The following is a 14,842-nucleotide window of genomic DNA, read 5'->3' on the forward strand; positions in this document are numbered from 1 at the left end:
ATCTCGTGACTGCCTGCTGACCACAGTCTGCCCACACCTGGCCCTGACAGGCCAAGGAAACCAAACACCATCACTCTGGGTAAACCATCTCCACCAGGCATTCTGCTTTGGCACAACACAGGAGCAGCAAATGAGATGAGAACTGTTTTGATCATTCTCTTCTCTGCTTCTCTCACTGCTTCTCTCAGGTTCAGAGAATGTCAATCCCACAAGTTGGGGCTTTTCAGCCTGGAAAAGAGAAGGCTCTGGGCTGATCTAATTCCAGCCTTCCAGTGCCTGAAGGGAGCCTACAAAATAATGGAGAGAGAGTTTTTAAAGGGCCTGGAGTGACAGGACAAGGGGCAATGGGTTCAAACCCACAGAGAGGAGGTTTAGATGAGATATTAGGAAGAAATGGCTAACAGGGATGCACTGGCACAGGTTTCCAGAGAAGTTGTGGCTGCCCCATCCCTAGAGGAGTTCAAGGCCAGGCTGGACAGGGCTTGATCTAGTGGAAAATGTCCCTGCCCACGGCAAGGGGGTTGGAACAAGGCAATCTTAGGCCCCTTCCAACCCAAACCATGCCATGATTCTGTGATGAGTGATTCTCCCTGCTGCCCTCAGAGAGAGGAAAGGAGCAATAAGGAGCCAGGGAGACTACACAGAGCAGCCCCACAGACAAAAACCCCATTTGGGAGCTCTGCTTGGTGTCAAGATTTGAAAAGGCCCCTGGTGAGGAATCTAGGAATTCTTTACAGGTAGAGTTTGTCCAGCTGTGGGAGACTGCTGAGGAAAAGCTGCAAAGATGCTTGTCCAGGGGGCAGATCAGCATCAGGGGAGGGATGCACTTGGAAACACCTGAAGAGTGAAAACAACAGGTTTGGTGCTGAAGACAACAGCTTTTGCTGTGGCTGGGAAGGGGAGCAGCAGGGTGCAGGCAGAGGAGGGGTGGTCCTAGAAAATTTACTGACATGATTCTCAGGGAAGCTTTAACCAGGCTGAGTGAGGCAGGACTGCATTTGCTGAGGGAAGAACAGGGCAGCAGCAGAGGTGAAGTCACATTCCCAATTTTCTGATATATCTGGGTTTACTGAACACCTAGTTGTGGTGGTCTTATCCATCTCAATGAAAAAAGTCTTGGTGAGGAGAAGAAAACAGGATTCACAACATTGTCCAGTTTTGCATTTCTCTGGAAGTCCATTAAGAGAAATAATTAGAGTTGGCTTGAGGAACCTCCAAACCTGCAGTAAGTTGGAGAAGCCCCAGACCCAATGTGGCCGTGGAAATTTTTAATTCTGTCCCCTGCACTGGGCATCCCTGGCAGCCCCAGAAGAAGCAGTGGATTCCTAGCTAAGCTGACAGACACACACAGCACCCCTGCACAGCTGGACCAGAAGGGTTGGATTATAGAAAGGTTCGGCAGAAATTCTGCAAAATTCAGAAGCAGCTTCAACATGAGGACCCAAGGGGAAATCTGAGTCTGAGGAAGATACAGGGAGCTGACCTGAATGATAATCACAATATTGGCAGCAGATCAAGGAGGGAAGGGCACAGGGAAGAGGCTGAGGACTCTGCCACATGGGGATTGGGCTGATGGCTGTAACTCCAGAGGACACTGAAGAGACAGGCTGAGATTTTTGTGTGGACAGAGGAAACACAAGTGGAGTGACCAGAGAGAGAATTCCTCTGCACAAAATCAGGAGCTGAGCATTTCTTAGAACCACAGAAGGGTTTGGGTTGAAAGGGATGTAAAGTTCACCTCATTCCACCCCCTGCCATGGACAGGGACACCTTCACTGCCCCAGGTTGCTCCAGGTCCTACCCACCATGATCCCCTTTGCAGCAGGTAACAATCCCCTGTAGCCTTAGAGCAGAGGTGCATTATATCACAAAACAGTTCATTAAGGAAAGACTGGGAGAAGGTCACCCCTGAGTGACTGGGTGAGATAAATTAATCACATTTGTTGGTGAAAAATATAACTGATCATCATTTTTACTGCTGTAGAAGCACAGCTTAAAATAACTGTGTGAACAGTAATGAAGGGCCCTGCCAATCAACAGGAGCAAGAGAAAAACCCCAAACCAAGATTATTTTGCTTTTGGCACATTACAGGAGTAGGTTGCAACTTGTTAGCTGGCCAGCCTCTTCCTCAGAATAAAAACAAACAGAAAAAGGCAAATTCAGCTAACTGAATTAATTGCACAGTGCAACCCCATTGCCTATGGCAGTCACCCACAGCTCCCCTGGGCCACAGAGACACCAACATCACTTGGTGAGAGCACAGAGCTCTGCCCATCATCAGACGACACCCAGGAGGGACAAATCCCACCCCATGCCCATGGTGGGAACACAGGCAAAGCCCTGGAGCTGCCACAAGGGGAGGTTTAAGGAGCCAGGCAGGCTGGCAGGGGCTCAGCTGCTGCTGGAAGCAGCCAGGGTGCTGGAAGTGGAGGGGAGCTCCATATTCATGGACATCTCAGGGCACCTTTGGCTCACAGTGAGTTTGGGCAGCAAGCACACAGCACTGGGAATTGCTGCCTAAATTATTCAGCCTCTCTCAATCCAGCATTTACTGTTACTGAAGCACTCGGAGGGGAAATCTTCCTTTGACTTCAGAGGACTCCAGATCAAACCCCAGCAACACTTTTATTTCTAGATGGAGAGGCTCTGAAATTAAAAAATAAAAACACAGGCTGACATGAAATTCCTGGATTTTTTCATATTTGCCACAGTACTTTTTTTTTTTTAATTGGAATAACCCAGATGTTTGCTTGAAAAGAAAGCAGCATCCCTGTGGCAAATGTTTGTCCATTCATTCACTTTCTTGCAGTTTCTCTGCAAAATACCAAATCTTCTAGGCACTGCCCACATTTTCCATGGCACTGATCAAAGGTATCATTATTAACAAGGAGCATCACTGGACAGGGCATGTTCAAAAAAAATAATTTTCTCCTAACAAGACTTTCAGATCAGCAGCTCAAAGTTGAAAAAGCCCCAAAAATGTGCTGAATGCATGAGGTGAGTGGAGGAAAAAGACACTGAAAGGGCTGTGGGACAGAAATTCCAGGGTAAGCACACACCCTGGAACCCAGCAGTGCCATCACCAACAAAAGCTTTGTACCAAGTTAAGAAAAGCCCAGGACTGTTGTATTTTCTGAGACCCCCATCAAAGGGAGGAATGATGAATCTGACTCCATGTTCTTAGAAGGCTAATTTATTATTATATTATATTACATTACATTCTACTAAAACTATACTAAAGAATACAGAAAGGATACAGACATAATAAAAGATAAAGGATAATAATGAAAAAAGAAAAAAAAATAATAATGAAAACTCGTGATTCTTGCCAGAGTCCCACCACAGCCTGACCATGATTGGTCATTAAGTCAAAACAATTCACATGTTGGGTAAACAATCTGCAACCACATTCCAAAGCAGCAAAACACAGGAGAAGCAAATGAGATAATATTGTTTTCCTTTTCTCTGAGGCTTCTCAGCTTCCCAGGAGAGAAATCCTGGGCAAGGGGATTTTTCCTGAAAATATGACAGTGACACAGGACTGCACCAGAGCCATGGGCTGCAGCACAGAGGGGTGCCAGGAGCTGGGACAGAGGCTGGCACTGGGGACTGCAAACACCTCAGAAATGGTCAGATAAAGAAATGCAGCACCAGAGCTGGTCAGGGTTTGGTTTAGGAGCATCAGAATCAGCACCTGATAGATGAAAAGTGCATGGGATAAATTTTAGATATAACTCAGACCTTGAAGGAAGCAGCAGTGCTCTAAAGTCAGCAAAGAAAGAGCAGAGGTGTAAAGGTGTGTCAGCAAACAAAGAACTGGCCCGAGGCAAGGAAACCTAAATCACCACTGAGAACATCACATCCTTAGCAAAGGATTCAGGCACTGGCAAATTGCTGTAACATCCCTCACTTCTCCCAGAATGAAACCACCAAGGGGGTCATTCCCCAGCCAGGAGAACAAGGCAGGGATGAGCATAAACTCCTCCCCACAAAAGGGGTAAAAACCAAAGCATGTATAAATACTTTAATTTTTTTTTTCTGTAAAAACTTATCTAATTAAACTACTGAGATATTGCATATCCCATAATACATGAGGCTTTCCTCACATGTTAAATGTGCTTCCTTTTCACCTGCAGTAACAGGAGGAATGACTTTAACCTGACAGAGGTATTGGGCAGGAATTGTTCAGGTCCTGGCACAGGGTGCCCAGAGCAGCTGTGGCTGCCCCTGGATCCCTGGCAGTGCCCAAGGCCAGGCTGGACAGGGCTGGGAGCACCTGGGACAGTGGGAGGTGTCCCTGCCATGGCAGAAGTGGCACTGGATGATCTGAAAGGTCCCTTCCAAGCCAAAACCCTCTGTGATGCTGTGAAAAGCAGAACATTAGCAGCATTAATTTCGAAGTGAAAAGTGGCCCAGTACAGGGTGCCATTTGTGAATTGTTTAGTGGGATGTGGGGACTCCTTTCCCTCTGATTGGGCTTTGGGGAAGGAAAGCAGCTTTTGTTACTCACTCTCCATTTTTCTCCCTGAAGAGACTTTGCAAAGAAAACCTTTAGTTTCTGACAAAGCCACAAATTAATTTTCTGTTATAGGCAGAAGCTGCAGCAAAGGCCCTGCAGTCATGTCTCAGTAACAGTGTCCCCTATCCCACAGCACCATCTCGTGGGAGACTGCAGCTTGGAAAAACCCACCAGCAAAACCACCAGCCTGGAATAAATCCACTCCCAAAAATGCCACTGCCCTTCCCTCAGCTCCAAATCTCTGCACAGCAGGACAAACACTGCATCTTTGCAGGGCTTGCAGTGCTTCCCCAAAAACATCAAGAAGTGACAGGGAAGCATCTCCATGGCACAGCCTCACCCTGAGTTTGTCTTTCCAGGACCTGAAGTGCACAAATGCACCTGGATCTTTTCAAAGAAATCCAGGTCTTTTCAAAGAAATCCAGGTCTTTTCTCCCAGGTAACAAATGTCAGGGCAAGAGGGAACGACCTCAAGTTCAACCAGTGGGGTTTGGATTGGATATTACAAAAAGTTTCTTCACTGAAAGAGCTGCCAGGCATTGGAAGAGCTGCCCAGGGCAGTGATGGAATCATCAGCCCTGGGAATGGTTTTTAAAAGGTGTAAATATGATGCTTTAGGGATGGGGTTTAGTGGTGGCTTAGGCAGTGCTGGGTTAATGGTTGGAACTTAACCTTAAAAGGCTTTTCCAAACTGAATTATTGAATTATTGAATTACATGAATTATTACTGACTTATTGAATTATTTGAACTATTTAGCCCATCTGTGAAGTGCCCTAATGCAATTCCACTCTTCACAGAAGACCCTGCAGTGCTGCCTGCTCAGCTCTCACAACAGGATCAGTGAGAGAAGAATCCATGCCCAGCCCCTGACCTGTACTGGAGTCCAAGAGCTGGCAAAGCCTCCACCTCCTCAGCTGCAACCTCAAACATCCCTGAAAAAAATCCCCAAAGCCATAAAATAAATTCATAAAATCTCTCCTTGGCTAGTCTGAGAGATCTTTCAGTGGACCCAACACCATGTGCCCAAAGAGAAGCTTACAACAGAGATAGATTTCATCATCTCAAGAACATGTTTGTATTTGTGGCTCTGTTTTTGGAGGCCATGACTGAAGTGGACCAGCTATTGCTGGGATGATTTTTCCAATATTTACAAGATTTGCCATGGCTGCACTGCTGGGTGTCAGGGAAAAGGGGTCCAGACCCTGGATATGGGTGAGGTTCCTGCCCAGAGAATGTGCCAGGCTTAGACTCAGAGCCTGCTCTTTCTCCTGAGGTTTCCACATTGGAAGGTGGAATTACCATGTTAAAAACCATTGTTTAATGAATTTTTTCTTATTTTCTACATGGAAAAAGCATGATTTCCATCTCAGCTGTGTATTTACAGGATACTGGGAAAAATAGAGGAGAAAGAGTGCTCTCGACCCTGGGTGCTGCAGGATATCAGCTGAGTCCCACCATGGGCCATGGAGACACCCAAAACCTTCCACCTGCTAGGAAAGCATCACCCAAGCCTGTTTCAACAGCACTGCTTTCCCTGATGGGCCTCCACACAGATATCCCATAAAAACATCTTCTGCTGCATCTTTAATAAAATTATCACCCTTTTCAGAAACTCTCACCCTTCTTAGCCGCAGTGAGAACAGTGGGAGTAGCAAACAGCTGTTCTCTGCTGCAAACATTTGACATAAAGCACATCAAATTAGCAGCTAATGCCTCTTCCCTCCACATCCCCCAGCTCTGGGATCCCTTTGGGAGCAGCAGCCTACACACAAAGGCAGGAGCCACAGATGTTTGGCTGCACCTCCCACCTCCATACCTAAAAGTAGAGTTCAATCTCCAGCTTGGAGCTGTAGGAGCTCCCAGTTCATCCAGAGCCCAGGTTATTGATGTTCTCCATTTATACCAGCACATGGAAATGTGGTGTGTCAGACAGACAGGAAGCTCCCAAGTGTCCTGCTGAGCCAACCTCCAGGATGGTTTATTTTTGCAAACAGAGTGAGTGAGCTGCTGCTGGGGAAAGCACCATGCACCCTGAGCCCAGGGAGCAGAGCCAACACCTCTGTCTGCCCCTTCAGCCCTGGCTGAGGAGGGAGCCAGCAGACAGAGGATTCTGCAGTGATTTCTCCATCCCTCCCCTTCTGCACCAGATGCTCTTTGCTCTGCAAGGCTCAGGACGTTGAGATGATTGAGGAAATGAGGCTGGAGAGGGGCTGGGAACACAAACCGTGAGAGGAACCCCTGAGGGAGCTGGGGGTGCTCAGCCTGCAGAAAAGGAGACTCAGGGCTGCCCTCATCACTCTGCACAGCTCCTGAAAGGTGCCTGTGCTCAGCTGGGCTGGGCTCTGTCTGCAGCAGCACTGACACAGCCAGAGCACACAGCCTCAGGCTGCACCAAGGGAAATACAGGCTGGAGATTGGGAAAAAGCTTTTCATGGAAAGGGTGATAAAGTTCTGGAATGTTCTGCCCAGGGAGGTGGTGGAGTCCCCATCCCTGGGTGTGTTTAACAAAGCCTGGATGTGGCACTGGGGGCCAGGGTTGAGTTGAGGGGTTGGGGCTGGGTTGGACTCGATGATCTTGGAGGTCTCTCCCAACCCAGGGATTCTGTGAATTCTGTGAGTTCTGAGTCCAGGGTTCACCCCACAGCTTCCTCCATCCCCTGAAGGAGCCAGCCCATGCAGGGAAGTTTGTTTAGTTCATGTTTTGCACAGATTTTAGTCTCAGCCATGAGCATTTTGTGCTCTCTCCACTCAGGAAAGGCTGACCTGCCTGCACAGGGAGTCAGCTGCTAGCTGAAACCTCCCAAAACATTCCAAGGGTCCACTCCCATGGGCTTTCTCCAACATTTATTAACCCATTTATTTATCACACCACCAGCCCATCAGCTCCCCAGTGCTTCCACCCTTCAAACTCACTGAAACCAAGCTTGGCTGATCTTTGTTTTTTGGAGAAGTGTCTAAGAGGCAAAGATGGAAAGGATTTCTGTTGGCATCCAGATCTTTGGGAATTAAAGCCCAACATGGAAAAGCTTCAGTCACATTTCAGAGTCACAGATGGAGGCTGAAGTTCCTCCCTAGACTGCAGGACCTGCTTGGAGCAGGGGATCAGAGACCAAACCCTCTACATCAGAGCACAAACTCTCAGCAATTAAACTGAAAAGGGTTTTCCATTAATGAGCAGTAATTAGGGCTGCTGCCCAAAGCCAAACAATTCCAAGCCCATCTGGGGGTGGTGGCTGTGCCCTTGTGCCCTGGCCAGCTCATTACAGGGCCTTCATTTGTCACCTTCAGGTCAGACAGCACTGCAGGCACCTTCCCTTGGACTGTCCCCTGTCACCAGCACCAAGGTGGCCTTCCCTACACTGCACAGAAGAGGGGACAGGGTGGAGTAACAGAGCTCAGACAGGCAACCCAGGGGTTAAGGTGTAAAATCTACCTTATTCTTATACCTCACTGTTATACCTTATCTGGGAATTCTTACCCCTTACACTGAGAATCCACCTTACATTAACTACCTGCTGCTCATTCAACATGGCTCTGCCCCACTGCCTAAAAGCTGCCTTGGCTTTACTGGTATGACATGGTCTGAAGGCCCTACAGTGAATAAAACTTGTAAAAATCCCATTTTGCTCAAGCTCTCAAGAAAAAGCGAAGCCAGTGTGAGTTTTATTTCTGAAGAGGCACTCATCCCAAGAAATCCCAGCTCTCCTAGTTACCAGGGACCTGCTGAGCTTGGCTGAGAGGAGCTGAGAGCACAGGCCAAAGAGCTGCAGGCACATTTCCAGTACTGCTCCTACAGGGAAGCAGGACCCAGCTGCTACAGAGGTCACAACTCAAATTGCCAGAGACACAGCCTTCCTCATACTCCAAATTCAAGCACTTGGGACACAGACTGATCAAAACTTGAATTCAGGAGACATTTCTAAGTGTGCCATTCATTTTTGATTGGACTAAATCCCCTGAAAATCTGAGAGTTTGGTCTCTGCATTGGGTCTCCTCTGGATTTTGCTGTCTGAGTTCTGCTAATTAGAAACAGTCTTCAAACAACACATGAAACAGATGTGAAAGATGGGGAGGACATGGTACATCCAGGGCATGGGGAATGGAGCAGTGCAAAGCCCCCTCAATTGATCAAAGACACCTCCTTGCCATTTTTTAATTTACAACTCATTTAAACTTTTCTGGCTTCCTTTTCACATCCAGCCAGTCTCTTCCCTCACATATGGACACCCTCACTCCTCTTCCTTGCAGGAAGTTTGTCACTGTCATATTTTCTGAAAAATCCCTTCTCCCAGGATTTCTCTCCTGGAAAGCTGAGACACCTCAGAGAAAAGGAAAACAATTTTTATCTCATTTGCTTCTCCTGTGTTTTGCTGCTTTGGAAGCTGGTTGGAGATTAGTCATTAAGTTAAAACAATTCACATGATGGATAAACAATCATGGTCAGGACTCTGGAAGGAGTCACAAGTTTTCATTATTATCTTTTAGCCTTCTGTCTGTATCCTGTCTCTATTCTTTAGTATAATATAATATAATATAATATAATATAATATAGGTCATAAAATAATAAATTAGCTTTCTGAGAACATGGAGTCAGATTCATCATTCCTCCCAACAATGGGGGACCCCAAAAATACCACAGAAGTTGCTGACCCAGCCCTTTTCCCTTCCCACAAGGTGACAGTTTCTTTTCTGAGCCTGATCAGCACAAAGAGCTTCACCCACGGTGGGAGAACCATTCACTGCTTCTTCTGAGCCCTTCTTCCGCACCCAGATTTTCCCTAGAGGAAGGCCAGGCTGAGCAAGATCTCTGATCATCCAAATGAGCTCCAGGATGAGCTGCCCAAGGGTGTGAATCCCTGGACTCAGCAAACAGGGGAGGAGCAGCACAGCAACCACAGGAATTTTCCCCTGTCTCCTAGTAGGGGAAATGCTCCTTGCAACACAGCTCTTCCCTAGGGCTTCCCACTGGAATAGCACTGGCCCTCAGCTCTGTTAGGGCTGGAAACTGCCCTTGGCAGCTGCAAACGATTCCTTTGTGTGTAAATGTGGCTGTTCACAAAGCAGTTAGCAAACAGCAAAGCCATTGCAACACTGTTGGAAAACAGCCCAGGTAGATAAAGGCTGCAGAAGAATTCCCTCACAGCATCACCCCTGAGCAGTCAGGAGAGAGAAACCAGCCCAGAAAGTGCCACGGGCAAGAACTGAGGAGGAGCCATGGCTGGCCCTTAAATAGAATTCCAGAACTACTTGTGGAGTGTTGGGAGTGGGGTCCCAGGTGGGGCTCTTGGGGAGCTCAGGCTCACCAGGGGTAGCTGGTGAAGCAGAGAGCCAGCTTGGATGAGTTGAGCCCCCAAAATGGTCAGTGCAGCTGGCAGAGAAAGCCAAATTACCTCGGGAATCCCGACAAAGCTTAAATATGAGCGGGTTATTTCCTTCTCCTCTGTGATCACTAACTATCGCTTACTACAATTAGTAAATGTTGACAGTTTGTTCTGAAAGCTACAAAGTGCAGTTCTTGCTTTTCTTAGGAGAGCTCTCCTCGGAACAGCACTGATGGTTTCAGGAGCTCTCTTCCTTATCACTGCTCAAGTCCTGCCCTGGTTTCTGATTACAGTCTCTGAAGGGTGAGTGCGAGTGTAGCTGGGCTGGCACTGGGGTCAGAGCTCCTGGGCACTGCTGTAGCTGCAGAATACTGCAGTGACTTCAGAATATTGCTAACTCTTCAGGCTTTGATTGTTTAGTTCTTTCATTTCTGACAGATACATTTTTTTAAAAGCTTGTTATGCATACTACAAACTTCTCAAAAGCCAGTTTGGGGTCAGTGCATCAATGAAAGTGTCCAGCCTTGAAAATCCTCACATAGTAGGAGGTTGTAATTTCTCAGTGGCCAGGTTAACAACAGGAAAGAATTTATTTAGATTTTTCTTTATGTATTCTCCAGCTTTTGGTTAAATTGCTGTCCTTCCTTCCTCCCTCCCTAGTGTTGACCCCTGGCTGAACATCCTCAGGTGTCTCTGGTGGCTGTAGGGGAGATGGACACCTGTGCTCTCAGCTCTGACTAGGATTTACATTTCTAATGTTGTTAAAATGTTCTATTGGGTATCCAGAAAAAAAGAAATTAATAATTTGTATCCTTTGACTATGAGCCAATCTTTGCAGCGTTAATGTTCCTTGCTCAAACCCACCAGTACGGTGGGAGCCAAGGGGAGGCTTTTTGCCCTGCTAAAATGTTGCTGGTAGTGCCTAAAACAGGTTGGAGTGCTCTGGGCAGGGCTGGAGCACAGCTGTGGCTTCCGAGGGAAAGGCACAAAAGCACTGAAGGTATCCAGCACAGGGATACAATAGTCAAATTAAACACTGGATATAAGCTGAAGGAACTTTGTATCGCTTTTACTTATAAAGGCAAACATAATAACATTTCTATGGATGACGATTTATAACCGTGCTTCTACAACGCTGCTGTGTCTGCAGAGTGTTCAGAACTGTTTCCACCTTTTTTTTCCCCTTTTTTCCCATCTTTTTCCCCATTCCCAACAGCAGCGCAAAGGCGGCTGCGCTACTCCCTGTGGCCACCAGGTGGCGACGCAGCCCCGCAGCTCCCGCCCAGCAGAAATGGGGCAGAAAAAGCAAATTTGGGTTTGTTTGGTTTTTTTTTTTTTTTTTTGCACAACTCCGTTGTTAAAGGCCAAGGTTTGCTTTGGGCTTTTGGGTCACGAGAAGACTCATGGGTGACAGGACCCACTTGGCACGTTAGCATTGTCCCTGTCCCAAACAGCAGCCCCTGAAAGCTGAGCTGGGTGAGCTCCCAGCATTTCTAAGGCCACTCTGGTGCTCTAAATTCCCACAGCCATTCCCGGATCATGGCAGCCACATCCAGCCCGGGAGAGAAATGTCCAGCCTGGGAGAGCCCCGTCCAGCCCGGGAAAGCCATCTCCAGGCCAGGAGAGCCAGGCTGCCCTGCCAAGGTGCTGCAAGTGTGGCACCTCCCTGGTCCCACACGAGTGGGATGTGCTGAGGGCTGTGTTGTGTTCCTGGAGCAGGATTCTGCTCCTGAATGTCCCCACCCTGCCACACTGGTGTTGGGGACAGCCAGCCCGAGGGTCCTGCACTGCTGTCCCTGCAGGGCCACATTGCCCAGGGTGGGGGAGAGCAGAGCAGGGCAAGGGGAGGGCAGGATGGAGCTCAGTGTGGTGATCTTGTACCCCAAAAGCAAGAGGACCCCCACTTCCTCCCCAAAGCAGGTCCCAGGAGCACTGAGCAGCAGCAAAAGAGCCCAGGGGGGAGGGCAGAGCAGGCTGGGGGGCTCAGTGGAGCTCTGGGACTCGCTCTGAGGGCTGGGTGAGGAAGCTGTGGTGACAGGAGAGCGTGAGATGCAAAGTGCTGGGAGGTGGGCTTGGCTCAGGGAGAGGCTGGTGGCAGAGCAGTGGGTGCTGATCCTGGCTGAGCTCAGGGCCAGGGAAGGAGAGCCCAGAGTGTCTCATGTTTGGGTTTTTCCCTACACCTGCAGGCTTTCAATCCTTCACTGCCAGTCAAGGAGAAGCTTGTGCTGTGCCATGGAAACTGGGGGCTGCCCTTATCCCAGGGTGCCCTCAGCATTTGGGGGGGCTGTTCTGACTCCCTAAACCCCTGTGACCATTCCTGGGCCCAGGGCCTCCATCTCCAAAGGCCAGCAGCCATTTCAGAGGGCAATGCATTGGCATGGCTGGCTGGCCACAGGCTGCTGCTGAGCCCAGAGGCGTTGGGTGTCTGGTGCTTCCTCCTGTGGAATCCAAGCTGTAGGGCAGAGAAGCAGTGCTGCCCACCCTGCTGATGCTGGAGGAGGGAGCCAGGCTTTGGGATGCAGCTCAGGTTCTGTGGAGGGTCCAGCTGGTGCAGGTGGGATTGGCTGGAGCCTCTGGAGCTGCTCACTGCACCAGAGTCCTCACCTGAGAGGGGACAGCAGAGCCTCAACCTGGGCACCTTCCCAGAACTCCTCTCTCCTGCCTGGCCAGAGGTTTTTGCTGGTGTCTCTCAGGCAGCGGCGAATTTGGCAGAAATCAGCATCATTTCTGCTGGGGAAGGTGGAAATCCAAGGCAGCCCCGTTGCTATGGTTGCTGCAGCCCATCCTGATGCAACATCATGTTTAGCAGCTCTGCAAGCAGATGTGCCACAGCTGGAAAGCAAAGTGATTCCCCAGGTGTGAGCAAGGCATGGCAGGCCACCCAGAGTCCCCTGGGCTGCTTGGCTTCATGTCCCTACTCAGGGCCCTCCCTGGCAGCAAAATCCCTCAGTGGAAGCAGCACTGAGGACGGGGGAGCACAGTAAACAGTAAACAATGTATGGAGGTGTTTAAAAATCACACACTTGGAATATTTGTCATTCAAACAGTGTGTGAGTGTCTGTATAAAGTGCTGGAGAACAGCTGCCTGAGCATGACAACCATTTCTACAGCTTTTTCTCCTAAGAAACTGTAGAATCATCAGCTTAAGGGGGTTTGGTTTTGCTCACCACAGCTTGGGCCAGGTTCCCTGTGTCCATCTGCACCCTGGGGACTGAGGGCTCAGGCCCTGCCTCTGCCCCTCCTCAGGCCCTGCTGCACTTTGCTGCAAGGTTGAGCACCCCAACCTGTGATGCACCTGACAGCCTCATCAGAGGGCTGGAGGGGAGCCAGCACTGCCTCGGGAGCCAGAGGAGGAGCAGGGAGTGTGCAGAGCCCAGAGCCTGCTCCAGAAGGGTGTTCAGGTGTCAACACCTGCTGCTGGTTCATGCTTCTGCCCTTTGCACTGGACACAGAGGTTTGGGATGTCCCCCCAAGCCCCTGGGGTGCTCCTGCCCTTGTGCACACCAATGGTGCCATGGCTCTGGAGGTGACAGCTGGGATCCATCTGCAGGGTTGGTCCCTGTGCCAGGAGCCAGCACAGGTTGATTTTGCCTCTGGCCACCTCTCCTGTGTCCCTCTCCAGGCCCTGGTGAGGCTCAGGACGGGCTGGGTGGGCAGGAGAGCCCTGCTCAGCCCCAGCCCCGCCTGCAGTGTGCTGTGCTGGTGAGAGCTCTCCCTCTGCACTGCTCAGGGCTGTGCTGGATCCTGGCTCCAGCTGGCTGCCAGCCAGACCTCCCGAGGGCCCAGGGGGCTGGTTAAGCTCATTGCTTTCCTTTCAGAGGCTTCAGAAAGCCGCCTGCCCACATTTAATTCAAATTTATTGAATAATTCTCCTGGGAACAACTAGTTCAGGACCAACCACTGCAACAGACCATCAATGAGATCAGTTGGCACAGCCCTGGCCTTTGAGGGCTCTGTCCCCCCCAGCACAGCTCCGTGGCAGTGCCAGGGGGATGGTGGTGAGCACAGGGCCAGGCACCTGGCTTGGCTCAGCTCTAAAGCTGGCTGCCTGCATTGCCTCCAGCCCCAGGGGATGTTCTGAGGTCTGTTCATATCTCTCCCACCCCAAACCTCCTGCCTTTGAGCCCTGTTCCCTTGAGCAGCAGTCCCAGAATGGGGCTCAGCCCTCAGCTGCCTCCCAAGCCTGGTGCCAGCTCTGCAGAGGGGGTGAGACACAGCCTGCCTGTGGGGATGCACAGGTACCACGGGAGGCACATCCTGCTGTGATGGGATTCACATCCTCTTTGATTTACATCCCAGATTTACAGCCAGAGTTCACATCCATCGTGGGGCCACCAGGGATTGGCTCTGCTGGACATGGGGGAAGCAGAAGCCACCCCTGCAGCCCTCCCCCCACTGCCAAAACCCGGCCACACAAACCCAGCAGAGGTACAACAATCTGAGACCACCTGGACAGGAGTGGGGGCAAGCTGGGAGGGCAGGGATGAGTCCCCAGCTCCAGCAAGGGGGCTGTGAGTGGTGAGATCTAACAGAGGTGGGATTCCCTGAGGGAGGCTGCTCTCTGGGAAAGCCTTTCTACCCTGTGCTCAGCCCCAAGCAGAGTTTGGGGCATGTCCTGTCCCTCCTTACATCATCCTGGGGGCTGTTCCAAACATCCTAGGGGCTATTCCCAACATCTTGAGGGCTATTCCCAACATCCTGGGGGCTGTTCCCAAGGTCCAGGGGGCTGTTCCCAAGGTCCAGGGGGCTGTTCCCAAGGTCCAGGGGCTGTTCCCAACATCCTGGGGGCTGTTCCCAAGGTCCAGGGGCTGTTCCCAAGGTCCAGGGGGCTGTTCCTGGGGGTTGTTCCCAACATCCAGGGGCTGTTCCCAAGGACCAGGCTGCCGTCATGCTGCCCTCATGCCTCGCTGCCCTGCAGCTGTGTGGCTCCTCGAGGGCAGCCCACCGTGTGCCCGGCGTTACGCAATTAGCCACCGCCGGGAGCAGAACTAATGATGGTC

Source organism: Fringilla coelebs (assembly GCF_963513975.1).
Source record: "Fringilla coelebs genome assembly, chromosome: 18".
NCBI classification, from domain to species: Eukaryota; Metazoa; Chordata; class Aves; order Passeriformes; family Fringillidae; genus Fringilla; species Fringilla coelebs.